The 16,487-nt window shown below is 39.3% G+C and overlaps 1 long non-coding RNA gene across 2 annotated transcripts; it reads right to left on the bottom strand.

Moving 5' to 3' along the window:
- Window positions 1–752: 752 nt before the first annotated feature.
- LOC124628573 (uncharacterized) lies at window positions 753–14,758 on the bottom strand. 2 transcript variants are annotated; one of them, XR_008397095.1, is made up of 4 exons: window positions 14,455–14,758; window positions 2,821–2,900; window positions 1,715–1,792; window positions 753–1,559 (listed from the first exon to the last, which is right to left on the bottom strand). It is a non-coding gene; the product is annotated as an uncharacterized LOC124628573 (long non-coding RNA). The 2 variants fall into 2 exon arrangements; XR_006983162.2 differs by lacking the exon at window positions 14,455–14,758 and adding an exon at window positions 7,143–7,728.
- Window positions 14,759–16,487: the final 1,729 nt, after the last annotated feature.

The following is a 16,487-nucleotide window of genomic DNA, read 5'->3' as shown; positions in this document are numbered from 1 at the left end:
AATGTTTATAAACAGCTCAATCAGCTACAAGATTACAAAACTGTGAACCATCCCAAACTGATATCCCAAATTATAATCCCCAGACTAGTGCGCTATAGCTTAACTACACTCTGTGTACTGAAGCATATGTTTAGTAGGAAGCCGTCTGAGATTCAGGTCAATGTGTAAAAGTAGGATAGGCTTTGGTAAACATTACAAAACAACAATAATGAATAAATGAATAAATTACACTATAAAGCCTAGATTTAACATGTGAACTGTTAGCCTACTCGTTTCAAAGCATGAAATGGTTGCAGATATTTTTGTGTTCTTATTTTATTTTGTCTTTAACATTTGGCTGATTTAAAATGATAGAAAAACATTTTATATATATATATATATATATATATATATATATATATATATATATATATATATATATATATATATATATATATATATATATATATATATATATATATCCTGCAGATTTCACTACTCCTTAGTGACTATTTAATTGTTGGTCTTCCACAACAGATGAGCTGTCAGTGTGAGCCCATCCGTCTCTGCTTTTTTACATTACACTTTTTCCCCCCTTTTCCCCCACTTCCTTTTGCTCCAGGCAATTTTGACACCTTGAGATCTGCCTGCTGCCACTTTCCATTGAGCACACACGTCTATTTCACCCATCCCCACACTCTAACCCACGTCTAACACACGTCCGTGAATATTATTCCAAGAAGACAAAAAAAAAAACATCATATAAAAACACATTAAACTACACACCATCTGTTTTAATCTGTTTTTCTTTTCTTGTTTTTTTTTTTTTCCCTAAAAGAGCAACTGGAGTCATATATGTGTTTCTTTGGAGGAAATAAGCTCTTCAAGAGGCCAATTACTGTCAATATTACACCACACTAGCACTGATGGTATTGTAGCTCAAAATATTTTCCAAGCACCTTTTGTGAAAACGTAGAACCGATAGTTTTAACACTTCAGATGCCTTTATAATATCAGAGACACAATGTTTTATTAACCAATACATAATAGATATAGGACCCATTCTGATGGCTTTACCAGGTTGGCTATTTCCCTGTTACATTGATCCTGAATAATAGATCAAATCTCATTATATTCTCATGGTGAGCAGAGGTCTTCAGCACTTTATTATCACTATGAACCTCAATTAGTGATCCGCTAGACTGCTGTTGAATTTTTTTAATTATTACTGTTGTTATTTCACTGTGCCCTCTATCTCCTCAGTCAGTGGTGAGAATATTTAGCCTGATCTCTCAGCTGGGTTTTGGTGTAAAATTATTTAACCAATATCTCATGATGTACAAAGATTTTCAGATGGATTCAGATTATTATTGTTGTTGTTGCTGTTGTTGTTGTTGTTGTTGTTCTTAATGGCATGCTGGCACAGTTTCATGTCTGTACTGAGTTTTTCATGTTCTCCCCGGGTTCTGCTTCTTCGTTTTCCTCCTGCTATCCAAAAACATGCAGGTACGCAGACTGGTAATGCGAAATTGCCCATAGGTGTGTGAATGGATTCTGGATTCACTGGATTCACTGCAACACTAACCAGAATAAAGTGTTACTGAAGGTAATTGAATAAATTACTATTGTTATTATTGTTATTATTATTACTATTATTATTATTAGTAGTAGTAGTAGTAGTGATGATGATCATTATTATTATTGCTATTATTATTATTATTATTAATGTAATTACCTGGGATGGACTGGCACCCTGTCCAGGGTGTACCCCGCCTTGTGCCCAATGGGATAGGCTCCAGGTTCCCCCATGACCCTGAAAAGGAGTAAGCGGTTGAAGATGGATGGATGGATAATGTTATTATTATTATTATTATTAATAATAATAATAATAATAATAATAATAATAATAATAATAATAATAATGTTAGTAGTAGTAGTAGTAGTAGTATGATGATGATGATGGTGATGATTATTATTATTGTTATTATCATTAATGTTATTATTATTAGTAGTAGTAGTATGATGATGATGGTGATGATGATGATTATTATTAGTAGTAGTAGTATGATGATGATGGTGATGATGATTATTATTAGTAGTAGTAGTATGATGATGATGGTGATGATGATTATTATTAGTAGTAGTAGTATGATGATGATGATGATGGTGATGATGATGATTATTATTATTGTTATTATCATTAATGTTATTATTAGTAGTAGTGGTATGATGATGATGATGATGATGATTACTATTATTATTAGTAGTAGTAGTAGTAGTAGTCGTAGAAGTAGTAGTGGTATGATGATGATGATGATTACTATTATTACTATTATGAGGATACACACCCCTGTTAAATTTGCAACAAAAAAAAAGAAACCAAGGTAAATCATGTTAGATCTTTTTCCACCTTTAATGTTATACATAGTAACCAACAAAATTCAAGTGAAAAAAATGCTGTGGAAAAAAAGAAAAGAAAAAGCACAGGTGTGCACACCCTTTTATAACAAGGCATCTGACTGTGCATGTGATTGGTTAATGTGAATTAACCAATGGGGCACAACAGTGACATTACCAAGACCAAGGTAGAACATTGTGGAAGTTAGCGCCCTCTTCTGGCTGGGGAAAATTGTATCTCTATTTTACAATGCATCTACAAAACAGAATTTCATGCTTGATGGTGTTTTAAAACATGTTACAGCATGGTCTCATTTCTGTTCCAGTTCGTGAACAATGTGCACTGAAACAGCGACTCGTCCTTCAGGTTTCTCTAACTATTAGTCATATGCTTATATAAAGTATTTACATCAGTTAAACATTAAAAAAAGAAGCTTTTCTTACCTGCGTAGTTGTGAAATGTAGAATTTTCTGTTTTTCTGCATAAATAGGACCTAAAACATCATCAGATTTTCACACAAGTCCTAAAAGTAGACAGAGAGAATCCGATTAAACAAACGAGACCAAAAAATATACTTGTTCATTTATCTACTGAGGGAAATGATTCAATATTACATATCTGTGCAAAAGCAGTTTAATCTGAAGGTGAATTAGAGTCAGGTGTTTTCAATCAATTAATAATGTTTTAGTTAAAGAAGGGGGATCTATCAGAGTCTGATCTTAACAGCACGTGTTTGTGGAAGTGTATCATGGCACGAACAAAGGAAATTTCTGAGGACCTCAGTTAAAAAGTTGTTGATGCTCATCAGACTGGAAAAGGTCTGTACAAAACCTTCTCTAAAGAGATTGGACTCCACCAATCAGACAGATTGTGTACAAATGGAGGAAATTCAAGACCATTGTTAACCTCCCCAGTACTGATCGACCAACAAAGATCACTCTAAGAGCAAGACGTGTAATAGCCCACGAGCTCACAAAGGAACCCTGGGTAACATCTATGCAACTAAAGGCCTCTTTCACATTGGCTAATGTTAATGTTCATGAGTGCACTATCAGGAGAACACTGAACAACAATGGTGTGCATGGCAGGGTCGCAAGGAGAAAGTCACTGCTCTCCAAAGAGAACATCGCTTCCCATCCGCAGTTTGCTAAAGATCACGTGGACGAGCCAGAAGGCTGTTGGACAAATGTTCTGTGGACATAAGATGTTTTCCAGCATAAGAACTTTACTCCATCTGTGAAACACAATGGTAGTAATATCATGGTTTGGGTTTGTTTTGCTGCATCTGATGGAACAATGAATTCTGAATTATTCCAGCGATTTGTAAAGGAAAAAGTAAGGACATCCATCTGTGAACTGAATCTGAAGAGAAAGTGGGTCATCCAGCAAGACAACGACCCTAAACACACGAGTCGTTCTACCAAAGAACGGTTAAAGAAGAATAACGGTAATCTTTTGGAACGGCCAAGTCAAAGTCCTGACCTTAATCCAATAGAGATGTTGTGGAAGAACCTGAAGCGAGCGGTTCATGTGAGGAAACCCACCAACATCCCAGAGTTGAAGCTGTTCTGTACTGAGGAACTAAAACTCCTCCGAGCCGATGTGCAGGACTGATCAACAGTTCCCAGAAACGTTTAGTTACAGTCATTACTACACAAGGGGGTCACACCAGATACCGAAAGCAAAGGTTCACATACTTTATACTCACAGACATGTCATATTGGATCCTTTCCCTCAATAAACAAGTGCCCGAGTATAATATTTTTGTCTCATTTGTTTAATTGGTTTCTCTTTAGCTACTTTTAGGACCTGTGTGAAAATCTGATGGTGTTTTAGGTCATATTTATGCAGAAATATAGAAAATTCTAAAGGGTTCGCAAACTTTCAAGCATGACTGTAAGTGAGAAGAAGGATATAAACAGTTTAAAGCCTTTCTCCAACTGGCTAGAAGTGACTTTGCAAGTACATATCTACTGTAAATTCCACTGTTGTGAGTATAGTGAATGAACCGGAAATGCAGGAGCAGTACTATGAGGAGTGTTTGTACAGCGAGCCCAATCCCAATACGCAGCAATCCTTATAAGCAAAATGTGTCCTGTGTGTGCGGAGTTTGCATGTTCTCCCCATGATGCGGGGGTTTCCTCCGGGTACTCCGGTTTCCTCCAGCAGTCCAAACACGTGCATGGTAGGCTGATTGACATTTCCAGAGTGTCTGTAGTGTATGAATGGGTGTGTGAACGTGTATGTGATTGTGCCATGTGATGGATTGGCACACCGTTCAGGGTGTAGCCTGCCTCGTGCCCCATGCACACTGGGATAGGCTCCAGGTTGCCTGCGACCCTGAAGGATAAGCGGTATAGAAAATGGATGGATGGATGGATGGATGGATTAATGGATGATGGTACCTGACACTGCTCATACACACTCTTTAGTTTTCACCTATTTATTCAGCACTCACAATTGAAATTAGGTAAGCTTTATTTGTGTTATTAGAATGATTTCGTTAATAATTATTTTCTTACATCAAGTAAAATTTTTTACAATTATTCTCTTAAAACGTTAGAGATGTTACTGAAAGCAATGCAGTTCTCTTCTATAGTGTAATGTGAAACGACAGCCACTAGATGGAGCTCTTGAAACGTCTGTGGCAGAAATTCCTGCCCCCATGAAAGTGAAACTGTACATGGTGTTGTTTCATTTCAAAAGAAATCACATGGTACATTTGAAATGATTTCAACTAGCTAAATATTTGAAACCAAGACAAACCATTAGCGATTGCTATTACTACGAGCACTATGAGCAATTTTCTCGAACCATCCGAACGTCTTATAGGAAATCTGTTCGCACGCTATTCTCCAGCCTTTAATATTATTTTTACTGTCAATCACTACCATCATTAAACATCTAAACTATTGCCTATCCTTCATAGTTAAAAAAAAAAGTGCAGCCATATTTATCCACAAGCACACTCGATCTTGGTTAACATATTTTAGTTATAAAGTGTTTGCTCCAACAAACTAGACATATATGAAAGTATTAGATAAACCATTCCTTTTATGCACTCAATAGGTTTTTTTTTATGGGTGGTGAGGCCTCTGTGCTGCTAATTATCCCCTGTTGGGTTCCGGACCTGCCTCTGAAGGGTCAGGCGTGACCCCAGGGCAGACGTGACCTCCTACCTCCATAAAAAGGATAAGCTTTCTAGAGCCACCGGTGATTCTGTCTATGTTGCCTCTTCATGTGCTGGTGTGTATATGGGGCTGTACAGTTCAACAGCTCAACATTCTATGTACCATAGAACACTGCAAAGCCCATCATCAAGAAGTGGAGACAATGGGGCACCACAGTGACCAAGAACAGATCGAGACAAGACAAGATGAAACCATATCAGAGAGGCTTCCAAGAGACCTACGGCGACATTAAAGGAGCTGCAGGAATATCTGGCAACTACTGATCAGTCCCTGAATGTGAAAACCATCTCTTGTATTCTTGACATGTCTTGGCTACGGATTAGGGTGTCTAGACGGAAGCCCCTTCTCAAGGAAAACAACCTCCATTTGACAAACCATGTGGTCTGATGAGACCAAAGTACAGCTCTTTGGACGTAATTCTAAGAGATACGTTCGGCTTAAAAACAAGACACCCAAAGAACACCATACCCATGATGAAGCATGGTGGTGGCAGCATCATGCAGTGAGGCTGCTTCTTTTCAGCTCATTAAGATAGACATCATCATGGATACATGATTTATCTTGCTTATATATATATATATATATTGTTTTACTTTTTATAACAACTGTAGCTATATGTAAGCAGAGAGCAGTTTGGGAGTGGACATGTCTTCGGGGTTTGACTGTCATCGTACGATAAGTCTGCAGAGAGGACGGATTCCTGACCCCCTGAGGTGAACTGGAATAACCCCCACTAACATTATCAGAGTCAATCAATATTTCAAACATGTATTGACGTGAGGCATTTGGTGCATTTGGAAGAAGCAATCCTATGTACGTCAGAATGAAAAACGATATGCCACCGGCCCCTGGCTAATCTACTGCACGTCTTATATTTTAGATTTCTACTAAGTAACCAAGTAGACAAACTTCAACTATGGGATAGAAAGGCTGTTTCTTGGTGAAGTCAGTGAGTCTGCGTCTCATGCGCAAGTCAAATTCTTTCCTCTACTCCAGGAAGTGGTCAAGTGGGAGGTGTAGGATGGCTTCCTGTGGAAATAGATCCCACAGCATATTGAATCAGACAGAGCACAGCTCACTTGCCTTCTCTCTTCCTGTCAGTAGATAATGAGAAGCTATATCAAGCCGTTAAATGTGTACGGTGGATGTCCAAATCATAACAAACCATGGTGAGTTCCAGCATTACATTCTAGTCTGTAGAATTTACCCAGCTAACAGAGAACATCATCAGAACGTTCGTGTGTCATGTGTCAGGCAAGTACTGAGATTCCGGAAGCCGGAATGTTCTGAAAAGACATAATGGTCTTAGAACATTAATCACACCATGGCTTATGTTCGTAACGCAAAAACTAACTTTAGGGGAAACCTCAGTGTGGAAGCTGTAACGTCGTAAACACGTAATGTCCGTAATGTACAAACTGAACATTCTGGAAACTCAAACAACCGTGTCACCTGAGTTTATACACTTTTAGTTAAGGTTCAGTAATATACGTGAGGTTGGTTAGTATTTACTTGTGTTATTAGTAGTAGTAGTAGTACCATGCGAAATGTCAGTTCAGCGTGTTATGCCTTACGTTGATGGAAAGATCTTTTTTTTTTCTTTTTTTTTCAGAAAGGGCAGCGCTGCTGTCATCACCTCTTTCCACTCTCGTTTGTCAGAAACGCAATCTGACTGCAAAACAGTGATCTGCACTGCCGAGAGACTTCAAGTGTCACGACTTCATCTGTGGGCCTCCTCTAGTCCCAGGCAAGATGGATGTCAGTGTCGTTAATGCTACCAGGGGTTCAGATTTCTGCAACGGTACTCCGTTTGGTTTTCGATCTGCAGTCCAAAGGAAAAATGCAGCTGTCCTGGTCTGTAAACAAATCCTAGTAGACGGTGTGGGGAAGTATGTGTAGTGTGAAATAGAGAGATAATGGGAAGGTTGTGTAAAGCAAGCTCCCTCTATGGTATGCCAGTAATGCGTAATGCCTGTTTACCCCCTAGCTGTTCCCCGCTCACTCATGCGTGACCCTCTGCTCCTGATTCCCCCTGGAGGGGTTTAGTATGTGGAATCCCTGTCGATCCTCACGTCTGCTCCTCCGACCACCCAGTCCACTCCTGCAGCACAGGATCCGATTTCAGCTCCTCTAGATAAGCCTAACCACGTCCGAGTAGCTTCAAACACACTCAGATCTGGTCTGTGATTGAGGCTGGCTCTCTGCACCATGCATTAGAGTCTCTAGATATCAGATTACACTATTACACTATTACTGAAAGGGGCCTTCGGTGTACAAATGGCTGGATGCGGCTCAAGTGTGCTGCAGGACAGGAATAGACTAAGTGGCCTTGCTAATCATGTTGATCAATTAATGACAACATAATAATAAGAAGAAGAAGAGGAAGAAGTAGAAGAAGAAGAAGAAAAGGATAACTGTTTTTTTTAGAGATGGTATGCTGTCTGGGTTGACTGACATCCAGTGTTTGTTAAAAAAAAAAAAAGTTATATTCTGAGAATGTTCTCTGTTTGTGTGTGTGTGTATTAGATGGCTGTGAGTATTCCAGGAATGCAGTAAGTGAAAATGCACAGCTCAGGTTGCAGGAAAGAAACCACAGAAAACAAGCCAGTAAGGAAACAGACATGCGGTACCCTCCCCCTAGTAGACCCCCCCCAAAAAAGGGTGCTTTTCCTAATCTGGACGGCCAGAGATGAAACCGGTTCCTAGTTTACGGCTAAGCCTGTGGTACAAAAGAAAGGAGGGGGCACAGACCCAAACAGATGTCGATGAAATTCAAATACACAATAAGGAACTCGCACACGGAAAAAGAAAGCACCGACAAGCTGAGTTGCATCTAAATGGGGGGGGTGGGGGTGGGGGTGGGGTACCAAAAAAAACCTATTCGATGAAAACCATCCATCCGAAATGCAAAGCGTTTTCAGTTTTCAAACCGGAAGACAATAATTAAAAAAAATAATAAGGAGACATAAAAGTGATCACATGACTGACTCGGAAGCAAGTTCAAGCAAGGGACTCAAACGTCATCGATTAGGAACAGCTATCAGAGAGCGTGCAAGGAAGGATCAGGGCTTAAAATATACAGTTTACTCGTTGAAATGCATCCCGTATGGAGAATATTACATGTACAGCGATGTCAGAAATTCTTGAAATGAAAAGAAACAACACAAAACCACATGCACCGTTGTGTGTAGTCATGACTAACCACGTCATTTATTTTTTTGGACATATTTAGTCTAGCAGAAAATTAGATTTGCTGTGGGGCCAGGCTTACAACCAGGCTTAGCAAATCTATTTTGGGGTATAATCCATGTATTCCAGCAATCCTTTTTCAGAAAATATTTGTAGTTCAGATTGGGAAAATTAAGAACGTGATGGTTTGATGGACTTTGCGTGTTCTCCCCAAAGACTGTTTCCTCCGGGTACTCAGATTTCCTCCCCCAGTCCATAAACATGCGTCGTAGGCTGATTGGCGTTTCCAAATTGTCCATAGTGTGTGTGAAAGGGTGTGTGAGTGTGTGTGATTGTGCTTTGGGTTGGTACCTCCTCCAGGGTGTCCCCCACCTTGTTCCCCGAGTCCCCTGGGATAGGCTCCAGGCTCCCTGCGGCCCTGTGTAGGATAAGCGGTATTGAAAATGGATGGATGTATCGATGGTGGTTCGATGTTGTTACCACCCCAAGGTTGATTTGTTCCCAGTGACAGCATGTCCCAAAGTGATCTACATTTTATTTATTAATAAGAACAACACGTCATACTAGGAGGTACAGTATAGAAGATATAAACAGTCGTTCCCTCACCACCTTATCTTTTCTTGGTAGAAAATATATTGACGGTTACAAACCCAGTCCACATTATATAAACATCTCCTTCCATAAAGCTTCACCATGACAACAATTATATTAAATACTATTACATTATATACTGTCAGAGTTATGGTGTTATAGAAAATGAAGCAACACCTACTGTCCAATCAGATTCAAGAACTTAACAGTGCTGTGTTATCAGTTAAGATGTTGCCATGGCATGACAAACTGTGATTTTATTGGCAAGGTGATGTAAAGCCCAGTGACAGAACAGAACATTTTGCATGCTGCAAGTTTTCCTTAACGCTTCTCTAAAGGAAAAACTCTCCATACTGTGAGGTTTCTGGGTCAGGAAAATACCCAGCAGGGATTGTCAGGATTTTCTGTGTAAATCAGATAAGCTGCACACACAATTTTGCGGAAATAAGAGTACTGGATTCGAGCACTTGGGAAAGTCAGCTCGGGTTTTATGCAATTCGCATGAAGAAAAGCAACAAAGCTTTGGTTATACAGTTGTGCCCAAAGAAAAATCTTCATACTGTTAACAAAATAAGAGGGATTATAAAAATCCCATGTTGTTAGTATTTCGAGACAATCTTCTGCGAGACAAGTGAAAATCTCATGTAGCGTCTGAAGGGCAGTACAAAATGAAAAAAAAAAAGATCTTTAAACAAAATAATAACAATTTACACCGATCATCCTGTTCAAAAGTTTACCCCCCCCCAAGATGGATCTCGATGGATCAAGATGGATCAAGATGGATCTCGAAATCATACCGTCGCTGCTGGAAAGGAGTCAAATATGCAGAAGATGCTGGAAAAGCAAAGAATGTGCAGGACCCGGAGGATTTTTCTGAAGTACCACGGGCAGTTTAACTGCTCAGGACAAACAAGTAAAAACATAAACACAGTCGTTGATCATCCGGGTAACGACACGCAGTATTAATAATCAAGCATATGTAAACTTTTGAACTGGGTAATTTTTTATTAATTCAGCTGTTATTTTGTCCTGTGGACTATATGTGAGCATCTGTTAAGTGAAATAGATTATTCAGGACAGAACTAAATAAAAAAACAAACATGGGATTTTCATGCTCCGTCTTATTTTGTTAACAGTATTAAGATGTAGCAGATTCTGCAAGGGGTGTGCAAACTTTTGGGCACCACTGTAAATGTAACTTAAACTACATACAAACACAACAATGAAAGAGTTCATCAAAATACACCGGCTTGATTTTTGTTTTCGAATACAGAGCGAATAGTCGCTGCTACAGTATATTGCTTCTTTTCATGCGAGCAATATGTTTATTTATTCATCATTTATTTATTTATTTATAACATATTTATTTATTCTAAGAAGGACACATTGTCTACTCCTGGATTTTTTTCTTCTTCTAATTTTATATATGTTATACTTCACCTTTATTGCTGATGTAGTATACCTACTTAATGAAGAGTTCATTGTGTTTCTGACCTAATTCTGTTTTGTGTATTTGACTGGTTTCTGGACATATTAAACATTCAGTCCTGATTGAATTCGAGCTCCGTCCTCGTACGCGTTCCAGCAGTCAGACTTGATGATGTGTCCGTGTCTCGCTTTTGAATAAGTTAAGAGTTAATCATGTGATCACCTTTATATATTGTCTACTGTATGTGTCTATGTGTCTTTGGAAACAGTAGCCTTGTATACTAATTGCTGTTTTCCTGACTTCATGGTCCTACATACTTGAAATTGATAACGTCCACCACATTGAGGCTGTATCAGATCTTTACTGTGTCGCTACCTGATCCGCAACCCTTCCCGATTTGCGTCGTTTGATTGTAGCACTGTAGGCTAATGAATTCTACCCTTTATCATACGTGTGTTATTTTACATTACACTGCATGTTATTGTCATATCACGGCAGACCAGCGACTACATTTCCCATCCTGCACCGCGGCCTACAAACATGGCCGCCGGGGACTGCAATTCCCAGAACACTCGTCCGTTCTAATCCAATCTCAGACACAATCACACCACGGTTTAAAAGGACTTTCTAGGCATTCACTCTTTGGGAAGTATTGAGTGTTATCACCGTACCAAACGTTTATATGCTGTTCCTCGATTTGTTTCATGTTCCTTGATCTTGTTCTTGGTTCTCGTCTCGATTCTTGCCTTGCCCTGCCTAGTATATGCCTGTTTGTAGATCACCTGACCCATTGCCTGTTTTTTGAACCACGCTATTGTGCAATGATTTGGATTCATCTGCCTGCCTCTCTTTATTAAAAGCTCTTTTCTGCACTCGCATCTATCCTAACCTTCATTACGTGGATTACGTGACAGATTTGTTACTTGACAAATGAGTAACGTAACTAGGAAAAGATGAAAACTTTCACAGGATGAAATTTTCTCCATGCTGAGAATCCAATAGATGATCATTCCCACAGGAAGGCCTCAGGAAGAGGTGGTGTCTCAGAGTTTCAAGTTTCAATGTTTAGTGCTGTAGAAAAGTTAGTAAACTGTAACATATGATGCTGGATTATTGAGTGAGAAATGGTGAAATGAGCTCACAAATGGTCCAGGGTGGAGATGTGAAGCAAGTGGTTTTTGATTTCAAAATATGTTGCTTTATTTCTTTGAAAAAAACGTTTGAAGCCCATCATTGGCAAATGGGAACTGGTTCATGACTCATACTTGCTTCCACAGGGAGGAAATAAAGATGCTTCCTAAGCAGAAGTCTTTTTTATTTTTGCATGTAAAGTAGACCAATAGTATAAATGCTACAATACATTTGACATCTATTCGTCCATCCTGCCTTGCTTTCCTTGCATCCTCAGAAAGGAAATGAAAAGATGAAGTGAAATTAAAGAAATGCAACGCACTCTTAAAGTTTTGGATCCCAGCTGTTGGGGTATAAACCAGAAATATTATATTTGTTATATTTTAATGAATGCTAGACAAGTCATTTTTATAACTCCGATTGTTGGTGATTTGATTTAGTCATTTCCACAAACACTTAACTCTTTACTGCATGGTGTTGCCGTGTGGCAACAATAAGTTTATCTCCAATTTTTTGATAGGCCATAATATAAAACTACTATTTTCCTATGTAACTGGAAAAAAGAGGGCTTTAACTTTGAAATAACAACGAAATGCCATATCACCTGACCAGGAAGTCCTGTTTGCGCTTCCTTTTCTAAAATCACATGGCAAGTTGAAGGATCTCATTGGAAATTTGATACATCTTTCAATATTTAGGCAAAACCACTTAATGGAAAATAATCAAACACTAACTGAGATAAGTTAACATTTATTTTTGCTCATTTAGACAAATTTATATACTATTTATATATATATATATATATATATATATATATATATATATATATATATATATATATATATATATATAAAGAAACGTTCCTTATTCAGGAGACTGTATTTTAAAGATAATTTTGTAAAATCCAAATAAGCTTTATACAGCTTTATTGGAAAGGGTTTAGGGTTAAACAATTATTGCACATGCACCTGTGGAAAAGGCCTTAAGACATGAACAGTTTACAGGCGGGAGGCGATTACATTCACAGTTACAATAAGTTAGGACACTAAAGAGACCTTTCTACTGACTCTGAAAAACACCAGAAGAAAGATGTCTAGGGTTCCTGCTCACCTGCGTGAACATGCCATAGACCTGCTGCAGGGAGGCATGAGGACTGCAGGTGTGTTCAGAGCAACAAACTGCAATGTCTGTAATGTAAGACGCCTAAGACGGTGCTACAGGGAGACAGGAAGGACAGATGATCAAATTGAAAATTATATGTAACGTGATGGAGAACTTGCAAATGCCTTGGTGGAAGAGTGGAGTAAAATCTCACAGTAAGAACTGACAAATCTGGTGCAGTTCATGACGATGAGATGCTCTGTAGTACTTAAAGCAGCTGGAGGCCACCGGATACTGACTGTTACTTTTAATATCGACCCCCCCCCCCCCCCCCCCCTTTGTTCAGGGACTCGTTATTCCATTTCTGTTCCTCAAACGTCTGTGAAACTTGTTCAGTTTATGTCTCAGTTGTTGAACGTTTATATGTTCATACAAAAATTTACACCTGTTAAGAAATGTGCTGGAAATAAAAGCAGTTGCATGTGAGAGGATGGGTTTTTTTGTGTGTGTGTGTGTTTTTTTCTTCCTGAGTATATATTTTTGAGTAGTCTGTTAAATGGTAAAATGTAATTGTTGCCATATGGCAACAAAATGCGATAATGGAACTGCGGTTCCTCTTGTGTCTCCTGGGACTGTTACTGAGCATCCCATCTATAATTCAGCAGTGAGATGATGGCTACATACAACAGCCCAAGGCTTCCAGTAAAAATATAGCATCACATTCTGGCTTCCAATGACGATACAGGTCGTATGTACGTATGTCCAGATCATTTCCCGACTTTTCTCAACACGTCATCAGTCTGCTATTAGTCAAGGCCAACGTTTTAAGACATTTATTGGCAAATGACTTCAAACCAACGTGGGCGGCGTATTTTTTCTTTACGGTTGGAATTTTCAATATCTCATACAAAGTGGAAGTGGTTTTAGATCACAATCTGCCAATGCTATAAGTATGCAGAGAGTCTAAAAAAAAAAGAAAAGAAAAAGAACTACACCCAGTTTGCCCTTAGAAATGCTCAATACACATTGTCATCAATAATAGAGTTTAGACTACTGATAGTGAGCACTTTAGAAGGCTAAGCTTGGAGTAGGCTTCAGGGCTGAGATGCCAGGCACTGATCAGTCATTAAGACTGATACATATTTAATGCTGTGGCCAAAAAGCAGCCAAGATTTTAGATCAATAGTCTACAGGACACCTAATCAAATGGACCTGCCATATCCAGGCTTTTGTATCTCAGGGTGAACAAACATGCTGCGCTCAGAACTTTATACTGCTGTATAATACACGTCTGCTTTATGAATTATGTATATTGTACTTTATATCGAGGTCTGGACACACTCAGATTTACCCGAACGGTCATATGGTAAAATTTCCCTGAATGAATAATTAAAGACAAAGTAAGCATTCCATCAAGGTAAGAGCGATACAGTATACTGTTTTACCTTCGGTCATACGTGCATACATCCAGACAGCCCAGATCGATCCGTCTGATCTGAAGACATTTTAAATTCGGCCGAACCCTCTTCAAAGTGCTCCAAAAGCAATGCATTGTCGACATTGCAAAATGATTCAACCCCCTGAATAGAATCCCTCACAACAGCACAAATATGCAAAACAGGTGTTGCCTCAAGCACACCCGAATCGACTAATCAAGGGCTTCATTAGTCGCACCAGGTGTGCTTGAGCTGGAACACATGAAATACCTGAACTGGCTAGGGGTAGAAAATTCATGAAATACCTTGACGGGGCAGAAAAAGGAAGGGCTAAAATTCCTCAGGAACGCTGCCAGAAGCTTCAAAAAAACCCCAAAAAACCCAAAAGAGTCATTTTAAAAATTCAGTTCACTCTGTGCTATATTGAAAACCCATTAATAACACATTATTTGATGTTTTACTTTGTGAATGTAATTTATTTTTTAATATACACTCATTTCAATTCTGATGACTGCAGCACACTTCAAAAAAAGTTGGGACTTTCTCCTGTTTACCCCTGTGTACCATCACCTTTTCTTTAATAACACTTATTAAGCGTTTGGACGCTGAGTGAAGACACCAGTCGGTTAAGTTTAGCATGCGGAATTGTCCCCCATTCATCCATTATGCATTTCTTCAGCTGTGCAACTGAACCTGACCTTCGTTGCCTTATTTTGCGCTTCATAATGCGCCACACATTCTCAATGGGGGACAGGTCAGGACTGCAGCAGGCCATGCTAGCACCCGCACTCTCTGCTTACGCAACCATGCGCTTGTAATCCGGGCAGAACGTGGTTTGGCGTTGTCCTGCTCTGGATGGCAGCATATGTTGCTCCAAAATGTGCACTTATCTTTCTGCATTAATGCTGCCTTCACAGATGTGTAAGTTACCCATACCATGGGCACTGACACACCACCATACCGTGACAGACGCTGGCTTTTGGACCAGACGCTGATAACAGCTTGGATGGTCCTTTTCCTCTTTGGCCCGGAGAACACGACGGCTGTTTTGTCCAAAAACTATTTGAAATGTCGACTCGTCGGACAACAAAACACGATTCCACTGTGCTACTGTCCATCTCAGATGAGACCGAGCCCAGAGAAGTGGGCGGAGCTCCTGGACAGTGTTGATGTATGGATTCTGCTCTGCACAGTAAAGCCTTAACTTGCATCTGTGGATGCAGCGGCGAATGGTGTTGACTGACAGGTTTACCAAAGTATTCCCGAGCCCATGTCAGAATATCCTTTACAGATTCATGACGGTTTTTAAGACAGTGACGTCTGAGGGATCGGAGATCACGCGCATTCAGAAGTGGTTTTCGGCCTCGCCCTTTATGCACAGAGATTTGACCGGATTCCTTGAATCTTTAATGATATTGTGCACTGTAGAAGGTGAAATGACTAAAATCCTACCGATTTGTCTTTGGGGAATGTCGTTCTCAAAGTGTTGGATTATTCCCTGATGCATCTGTTGGCAGATTGGCGAGTCTCGACCCATCCTCGCTCTTGAAGGACTAGGCCTTTTTTGGAGGCTCCTTATATACTACGATTAGACGACTGCCTCACCTCTTTCACACCACCTTCTTATTTCAACTCGTCACATCGCTATTAGTCCTAAACCGCCCCTGTCCCAACTTTTATGGAACATATTGCATGCATCAATTTAAAAATACACACTTACCTTCAAAAAAAAAACTATTCAGTTGATTAGATAAAACATCAAATACCTCGTCTTGATACGTTTTGTTTTTAAATACAAGTGAAAGTACATTTACAAATCACTCTCTTTGTCTTTGTCCCAACTTTTTCCCAACAAATGTATAACCTGTGTGGAACATGTTAAGATCAATGATGTCTAAACAGTATTCGCATATGTTGTTTAGCCAGCGTGTGAATAGTAGCTGTGTTTGTACTGGAGGGCTGACCTTTAGATGTGTGGCATTGATTTTAATTGTGCCATGGCAGGTCAGATTTGTGGCTCTCTCTCAGAGTGAGAGAAAGGA

Source organism: Ictalurus punctatus, chromosome 10 (assembly GCF_001660625.3).
Source record: "Ictalurus punctatus breed USDA103 chromosome 10, Coco_2.0, whole genome shotgun sequence".
NCBI classification, from domain to species: domain Eukaryota; kingdom Metazoa; phylum Chordata; class Actinopteri; order Siluriformes; family Ictaluridae; genus Ictalurus; species Ictalurus punctatus.
The sequence above is the reverse complement of the archived record's forward strand: the minus strand, read 5'-3'. Positions and strand labels throughout refer to the sequence as shown.